This window comes from Stegastes partitus, unplaced genomic scaffold (genome assembly GCF_000690725.1).
Source record: "Stegastes partitus isolate 25-593 unplaced genomic scaffold, Stegastes_partitus-1.0.2 Scaffold991, whole genome shotgun sequence".
In the NCBI taxonomy this organism is placed as follows: Eukaryota; Metazoa; Chordata; class Actinopteri; family Pomacentridae; genus Stegastes; species Stegastes partitus.
Window position 1 is genome coordinate 69,922 of NW_007578722.1, and position 9,577 is coordinate 79,498.

The following is a 9,577-nucleotide window of genomic DNA, read 5'->3' on the forward strand; positions in this document are numbered from 1 at the left end:
GTGTGGCGACTGGTCTCGATAAAACAATGCTGCCCTTAGAACACATTTCTGGCTGTAAGTGGAGGTTGGTAGCTAGTGTAGACAGAGAGCAGCCATGTCTGCTGCACCGACACCCGCCGGGGCTTCTCTCCAACCGGACATCCTGTTTGGCTCTGTCCGGTCAGTCTGGCTGTCCGTGGACTTGTGCTAGTCACGGCTCTGTGTTCGGGTCAGGAAGCTGTATGGATGCTTCTCATGGCTACATGTTAAACGCGGTCTCTCTAACATTAGCTAACAAGTATATCAACATGTAGCCGAGTTCAAATGGAAACATATTTTATTGTGATGGTGTAGCTAGATAAGTCCTCATTAGGCTAATCATGGGCCCAGCTTTTACTGTTGTTGACAGAAACACAACCAGCAGTTGTTTACAGTAGTAAACTAGTTGCTACTAGTCTCCTAAGTTATATAAATATAGAGACAGTCACCCCTATTACTGTTAAAAATTCTTTTAGAAAAACTGAAACGAGTATTTTTAACTTATTGGTAAACCAAGCTCACTTCCGCTGGTAGCTAGCAGTTAGCAACTCTGGAGGAGCTCAGCGGAAATACCTGAAGAATCCTACATTTGCTACTCAGTGATAAAGTGACATGTTTCTTTTTGTAAACAGTTTATCAAAAAAATAAAATACAGAAAATACTATTTGGCCTATACCAATTTCATTTGCAGAAGATTTTTTAATTTTTTTTAAAATGAGATATTGGTCTGGAGCTGGTCACCTCCAAAAGGCAAACTGTGTGTAACACTGAAAAAACTAAACCCATATGTGGTAAAAACCCACAAAGTGACAAAGATAGAAATGGTTTGCTGACAAACTGAGATGGACTGTGACCTGCTCTTATTTTAGCATTGGTAAATGTCATAAAAGGCCTCAAACGTGTGAACCAAATTATTATTTTTCTTCTTTTTCTTCTTCTTTATTAGCAGAATTTAAAGTGTCCACACCTGTGGGCCAATACTTTTCTCTGCACTTGAGGACTTTCACCAAGTCAACCTAGTGAACAACTTAATAAATGTTGGCTACTGTATCATATGTTAAAGCTTTTTGTAAAGTTGTGTGATTCAAGTAGAATGAAAGATTTACTCTGCAACATGCAACTTCATTTCCTAGATAGAAGTTGTGCGCAGTGCAAGAAACCTGTGCAGGAGGTGACTGCAAAACCTATGAACCAATTATTGAACAAAAAACTGGGTCATTGAATGTCAAAACCGCAGCATCAAATATTTAGTCTGACTCCACCATTGTTTACAGGCTGTCAACACAACCTATGAAATAAATAAATAAGGCTGTGAAATAAATCCTGAAATTCATTTAATTAGGATGCATGTATATCAACAGAATATACTGAACAGATGAATAATGTAGTACACACTTTGAAGTCAAGTGTAAATAATTAAGTCACATGACAAACCTGCATAATAAAAAGAGGAAGCTGAATCTCACGTGTAGCATATTTTTAGTAAAAAGGTAGGAATTACAGTAGAAATGGTAAACACAAGAAACAACAATATAAAAAATATTACTCTATATACAGCTTACAGTGTTCAGTAATGCAGTCTGTGGACTCAGTGAGTAAAGGAAGAAAGGCTGCCTGCACAAGAGCACCGTGCATCAGTCTGTAGGTTGGATGTAATGCATAGTTGAAAATGTTATTGCTGCAGTCCATGAAGGTAAAATCTGTGAGGTAGAAAAAAGTCACAGAAGAATTATCGATGCGTGTGAGACTGTTTATATGTTCACAGGCTCACAGGTTGGAGGAAGAAGCAGCTCTAATGTAAAGAAATTTTACAAAAGAATGTCAATAAAGAATATAAAACATCAAATAAGTCATTGCTTAACTATTCACCCCCTTCAAGTCAGTATTGAGTAGCCTCACCTTTGGCCACAGTTACAGTGTTGAGCCTGTGTGGGTAGATCTCAGTCAGCTTTGCATATCTAGACACTGCAATTTTTCACTCCATTCCACTTTGCATAACTGCTCAAGCTCTTTCAGCTTACATGGGAATTGCGAGTGAACAGCTCTTTTTAAGTCCAGCCACAAATTCACAATTGTGTTGAGGTCTTGGCTCTGACTCAGCCATGACAGAACATTCACTTTGTTGTCTTTGAACTAATTCTGTGTAGCTTTGGCTGCATCCTTTAAGTCACTGTCTTGCTGGAAATAAGTTTTAGCCAAGTCAAAGTTTTCTTGCAGACTGCATCAGGTTGTCCACCAGGATTTTCCAATACTTTCCTGCATTCATTTTACCCTCTACTTTACAAGCATTCGAGAGCCTGCCACCAAGAAGCATTCCTATATCATGATGCTGCCAGCACCATGTTTTAGGGTCCAAATGGTGTGTTTGTGATGATGTGCAGTGTTTGGTGTCCTCCAAAAATGTTGTTTAATCTGATGACCTAAAAGCTCAGATCATCAGACCAAAGAACCCTGAATGAGAGGATTTGAATGTAAAATTGCCCCAATAACAACTCTCTCTACAGAAGCGGTGCTCTGGGAACAGTAACATCCAACATGGGGGCAGAGAGGGTGTGGGGAACAAGGAACTTACACACAGTAACTTAACAGCTAAAATAACGTAGGTTGCTGCTTTTACATGTAATGTTTGCCAAATGTAGACACGTACTGATTAAGTTTACCTTAAATTTTGGAGGTTAATTTTGTTAGCAGTGACTTTGCATGGCAGAACCAGGAGCCAGGCTGGTAAAGGTAGTCGTGCACAATGGCTATGTTCATCATGCTCTACAGCTTTGGTCTGACTCTGTGGCATAAGCACATGCCCTCATTTCAATATAAAATGTTAATTTAAAAGCTGTGAAATAATTGTGGTTTCATTAAATAAGCATCCCCTGAAATATATAATAATAATTTTAAAAAATATATGTAGCATCATAAAATAAAAGTTCCTCTAAATAGAAGAAATTCTTTTTTTGTCTAAATATATATATATATATTACTCAATATACTCAATATATATTGAATTTGGCTGGGGATTGCAGGGTAGCAGATGGAGAAGAGACAAACCTCACAAACAGAACAATTAACATTTTGGATGTCGGTGAGGCCAGCGGCAGCAGATCAGAGACGTGTAGCTCCAGATCCAGAGACGTCTACAGAGAGAACAAAACACAAACTACAGAGAAAAAAGATACAAAGTTAGTGGCATATAATGGTGGTTTATAATTAAATGGAAGAGAGAGAGAGGAGAGTTGAGGATAGGAGCCCAGTGCATCTTGGGAATCTGTTTGGATGATATGACACAGTGAGGTGTTAAGATAAGATGGAGCTGGTCATGAACAGTTTTATATGTGAGAAGCAGGATTTAAAATTCTAATCTGGATTTTACAGGGAACCATTGAAGAGAAGCTAATGTGGGAGAAACATGATCTCTGTTACTGGTTCCTGTCAGAACTCTGGCTGCAGCATTTTGGATTTGGAGGTTTTTAAGAAAATTATTGGGACATCCTGATAATGAGTTACAATAGTCCAGCCTAGAAGTTAGGAATGCAAAACCATCCTGCAGATGAGCATTATATGTAAATGTATGGAACGGACATATCCAGGTCAAATAATAAGGTTCCTCACAATACAACTGGGGGACAAATCTTTTTGCTTGTCTGACTGTCTTCAAGTGAGACACAGAATACACAATACAGCAGCAGATTGTTTCAATTCAAAAACCACACAGTGCAAACCCTCTAGATAATAAGATATCTGATGTCATTAGTCTCACAAACACAGGTTCAAGTTCCATTTCCAACACTTTACATAACTATTGGTGGTGATGCTTTGACTGTCAAAGTAATCCAAAATCGTCAGTAAAATTAATCTTTCTCTAAAACCCAATAGGTTTCCTCCCTGCCACCCACGAGTTTTAAAGACAATGTCAGTGCCATAATCCAAGAACTTACATGCAAGTTACATATTACAAGGGCGACAAAGGTAGAAAAAAAACTTAGCTTTACACTGTGGGTGTAGCAGCCGTCCAGGGTCTCTTGCAGGAGATGAGATATTTTGCCCAAGACTGACAACAGCTTGGTTAGCATCCTTCTCTCATTCATCCTTCTCATAACGAGAGGAGTGTCATAATAAAATATTCTTAACAGAGCAAGGTTTGCTCAGCATATGGATATGGTTTTGGCTGTTTTTGTACAGGATGACCAGTTCAGTTTATTGCTGAGATAAATGGTCAGCACTTATATAGCAGCTTTCTACATTCGACAGAGCTGCCATGCACGATGCCTGCCTGCCATCAGCAGCACCTTGGGATTCAGTGTCTTTCCCAAGGACGCTTCGGCATGCAAAGGGGCCAGGGATCAAACCACCAACTTTGCAAATGGACAACCTACTCTTCCACTTGAGCCACAGCCACACCAAAGTACGTAAAGTAGGTAAACATGCAGGTATATTTACTTTTCCACTAACAATACCAAAGTCTTGCACAGTCACTGGTGTAGTCTGGGCGTCTTGATGCAGATGTCTATCACCATCTTATTTGTTTTGCTCACATTTATGTAACTGAGCTCACACCAGTCAACCAAGTCCTTGATGACTCCCTGTATTCCTGTTCATTTCCTTCTGATGAGCAGCCAATGACGGCTGTATCATCGGACAATTTCTGGAGTGTTATATCTGAAGTCCAATATATAAAAGGTGAACAGAGGAGAGAGACAGGGAGAGGGCACCCTGTGTAGCCTCTGTCCTGCAAACCAGTAGTAGCAGCCAGTCGTCCACACAGCCATGTGGCAGTCTACTCCTGCTCCCTATTGCTGCAATATGACCAGTGACGGCTGTGTAATATCCAAGGCACTGGAAGAGTGAAACTACAGAACCTCATGGTTGTAGCAGACATCTGACTGAATCGTACGCTGAGAACTACAAGCTGTGTCTCAAAGACAAATCCTACAAAACTGATCTAATCACCTTAGCCATTGCAAAGACAAAGCTAAACATTAAACTAATGGAAAAACACCTCATCCTCTCCTTCTGAAGCCATATAACTGACAGTTGAATTTACAGAAGGGTTTTGGAGGCCACTTCAACAACTACAGGGTAATCTGACAGGACAAAACACTGGAAAACACCGACTGTGTTATAATTGTAAGAACTTAAAAGAGCTATGCTAAGAAAATTAATGAATGTAGGGACTCCATTATAATGTGCAGAAATGGAAAGTTATGAAATAGAACATCACAACCTTCATTCTTCTTGTCTGTCTGTATTTGTCTCTGTCTTTCCCTCACACAAAACCCATGCATTTTCATTCTGTCTGTGCTGGTATTCTCCTCACTAAACAGACATCTTGCATATCTCAAAAAATCTGCATGCATCCCTGAAAGCAAGTTAAACTGAGTCTGCCTTATTGCAGCACATATCTTAGTCTATATAAATTAAGTGTTTAACTGCTCTGTAACCCGCAAAATATTGTTCAATACAAGTTTTATTAAAATGTGTATTTCTAGGAAATACAATAACTGAGATAGAAATATTTTCTTTAAATACATACTCTGCTGTAAACCACTGCACAAAAAGACTAATATTAAGGATTAATACAATAGTAATGTACAAGTTTGAATTTAAAAGGTGAGGAAGCAGATGGCTGTTGCCTTTTAACCATCCTTCAAATTATCCTGTCACTGAGGAAAAAAAAGGTTCTGAAAAGAACCACTCTACCACTTTGAACTTCAAGTCCCTGTGAGTCAGATATGACTGAAGTTCCAGCAAGTGTCTAACAAGACTCCGGGAGTCTTTCTGCGTGGAGTTTACATGTTCGTCTCGTGCAGCGTGGGTTCTCTGGCTTCCTCCCACAGTCTAAAAACATACTGAGGTTAATTGGTGATTCTAAATTGTCTGTAGGTGTGAATGTGAGTGTCTCTCTGTGTAGCCCTGTGACAGACTGGTTACCTGTCCAGGGTTCCCACTGCCTTCATCCTGAGTCAGCTGGGATAGACTCCAGCCCCCTCCAAGACCCCAGTGAGGATTAAGTGCTGTATAGATGGATTCAGCTGATTCAGTGTAGCTGCAAGGGCACTGGGTGCTGCCCATACACCTGTCCTGCCCCGAGAAGAAAGTGAGCTTTTCGGGATAAAGTAAGCTAAAACTGCTTGCTTAGGATGGAGGATGAACTCAGGGGCTGCCTTAAGGGCCAGTACAAGATAAACGTGTTTTATATTTCAACTGTGAATCTTCTGGTGAAGTCCCAGAATATACACTGTTGCCCATTGAGTTGGAATAAGATGTTTTTTACCTCCCTCATGAAATGATTGTGACAATGCCATTTATTCTTGATAGATGAAGTGTATGTCTTCCCAAACCTTTATTGATATCACAATATACATACAATACATATCACAGTAAAATTTAAAGCACAATTAACTTTTGCAAACTGTGTGTTCAGGCTTAAACTAAATTGGGAGTATTGAACAATAGGATTCAGGGTTTTGGTCCGATTTTCTACCTTGACTCCTTTAACAGGAAACACAGATTTGAGGGGCTTTCATACATTAGAATGCCCAATATTACTCTTTCAAATGTCACTCAGTCACTGATATTGAGTATGGCCACCCCTGACACGGATCAATGCGTTCAGACATTGTGGCATACTGTCCACCAGCTTGTTGATGGTGTCAATGGGCAGGACGTCCCACTCTTCAGTCAGATCCTGAAGTCAGAGTTGGTTTCACCTGGTAACTGGGACTCAGTATGTCATCATTGCACCTGGTTGCTAATGTGTATAAATAGAAATAAAAAGAGGAATGTGTCTGAAAACAAAAATTATTCCAACTTTATGGGCAACAGTGTATATGTAGAACGTTTAGATGAGCAAAATAGGTCCTAGGCCTGTTTAAAATGGAAAGCAGAGCAACAAAAAACCCATCCACAAAAGATTAGCTGCAAATGATCATGTGAAGTGAAGAATAGCAGCACATTTTTTTTACAAGACTGGTGTTAGCCATGACCAAATCAAATCTGAAATGTAAAAAATAGGACAGATCCACACAGTATAGAGAAATGAAATCATTTAATCTTAGTAATGAAAGGTGTACACACTTTGTTGGAGCTGGTTTTATATTGGTTGGTTCTGTATACTTTGTTATTTAATCATCCATTCTAATTTACAAAGTAAGTGCCTTCATTCCTATTAGGTTTGGGTTTAAAATGTTCAAATAGCACCAAAAGCAAAATAGAAGAATTGCAAAGCCCCTCTAAACTGTTTCAAGGTTTCTTGACAAGGACCATTATAGAAGCTAATGGTAGAAAAAGCTTCTTGGTCTTCCCTTAAGCAGGAGAACATACAAACAGAGATCATCCATCAAACACAAACGTGGTCCCCTTGGTGTCCAGAAGAAGCTGCTAAGTGCCATTAAGTGCAGCCTTTCAGTAAGGCTGAAATACCTGTTCTGTTTTTACTCATTGAGAGCAATAATGTTAGCACTTCAGACATTCATTGACATGGCAGACCAGGTCTATGTGCAAATATGACAACAAGATGAGCATCATTATCTGTAATCAGCTTATTAAGCTAGGCTCTTTAGCAAATTAAACATTTTTTTGTACTTAGCAATGAATAAGGATATAATTACACTGAAAGTCCATTACTTCCAGTCATTTACAGCCACGTGAGAGAGGAGTGTTCTGATGATGACTGAAGGTTTCATATTCAGGAGGTGCAAGTATGCAAAGTACATTTTTTGGCTTTTAGAGTCAAAAACCTTAGATTGTGTGGGCATGAAAAATAAACAAAATGGAATGTGACCCATGAGCCATAATTAACAAAGGACCTGATGCAAAACACTATTGTGTTTTAAGAACAGGGTGAGTCTCTGAGGAATAGCATCAGTTATTGTATGGGTGGTCACTGTTGTTTCAAAGGGGCTTTACCATTGTGTCTATGGTTGAGATATAACCAGTCCTTTCAAGGCTTTGTGGTGTTGGCTGCCCACTGCCAAAATAAACGAATGTTGTCAGAGAATCAAGTTGCCTGGAAACACATTCTCTGACAATATTCATCTTGATTGGTCTGAGCAAGGCCAAAACACAGGCACTCTTTGACATGGGTGTGGTTGAAGTACCATCCCACCTGTCAGGCCTGCATTGCCTCAAGCCGGTGTCAAAGTTGATGCATCATCCATGGAGACTAAAGAGCCAGAACTACGTCTTCATCACCATTCTTGTGGCTCCACATGTTACTATCATGGAAGGGTCAAAAGTCAGAAAGTCATCAACAGAGAGTCATGTTATAACAAAGCAGATGATTGGAGTCACTAACACTGGGTGTGACTGGATGCCTGGGGAGCAGTCATCTTAACAAAAATATCCCAGAGCTTTAAAGCAGGCTCAGAACAAAATAAGTAAGACCAGCCTGTGTTGCTTTTATTCTCAGAAATCATTGGTCCTGTGACAGGAGTACTGTTAATTACAGTCAATTAGCACATAAAGTCCTGGGAAGACACAGAAAAACACAAAACTATGCTGTTTTATGACGGCTTTAGTCTACAGGCTTCTGCGCTACATTAGCTGCACTTTGTGATAGCATAATTGCTATCAGTCAGTTGAGGCATGTCCAACTCTGCATGCCCTGTCACACATGGCTCACAGGCTTTTCATGTCTAATCACAGATTTCACTGAAAACTAATTGCTGCTGAAGGTAGAAAATGTTGAGAATAGTTGACAGCAAGACTACACTATTATATATACAATAAATCCCCTTCTCACCCCCTCAGGTGGTGTTTTTCCCTTCAAGCTTGGGTCCTCTAATAGAGGCCTGAGAGTTTGAGATTTGTGTGCAGTATCTTTACTGTTCCAAGGATTGCACTTTTCTGGACAGAGACCGTAGATGTTGTTCCTGGGATCTGCTGAAGCCATTCCTCCAGTTTGTGGGTCACTGCTCCCAGTGCTCCAATCACCACTGGCACCACTGTTGTCTTTACTCCCCACATCTTTTTGAGTTCCTCTTGGTGTCCTTGGTACTTCTCCAGCTTCTCATGTTCTTTCTTACTGATGTTACTGTTGCTTGGTATCGCCCCATCTATCACCACAACCTTCTTCTGATGTTTATCCACCAACACGACGTCTGGTTGATCAGCCACCACCATCTTGTCAGTCTGGATCTTAGCTTGGTCGTTCTCCTCCACCACCTTGGGAGGGAGCATACACACACACACACACACACACACACACACACACAGAGATATATATATATTTCTAATACGATGTCAGCTGTTACTGATGCAAAGAACATTCACAGTTCTAACACGGGACCTAAACCCATGATTAGTTGATTTGCTGAGGGGTCATTCCATCTCAAATCATCAGGGGCCTTCAGCTCAACCATCTCCCATCTGCTCATTTACTTTAATTTTTGTTTTTATCATAACTATGGATATTTTTCAAAAGTATCTGTAAAACTTTAGATTTAAATATCAAATACTCAAAAACATGCTTTATTTTAATTTTTTTTAATTGGCCATTGACCCATTTTCATTGTAGTTTTTTTGCACATTGAAATTTGACGTTATGTTTGGATGACAATATCTC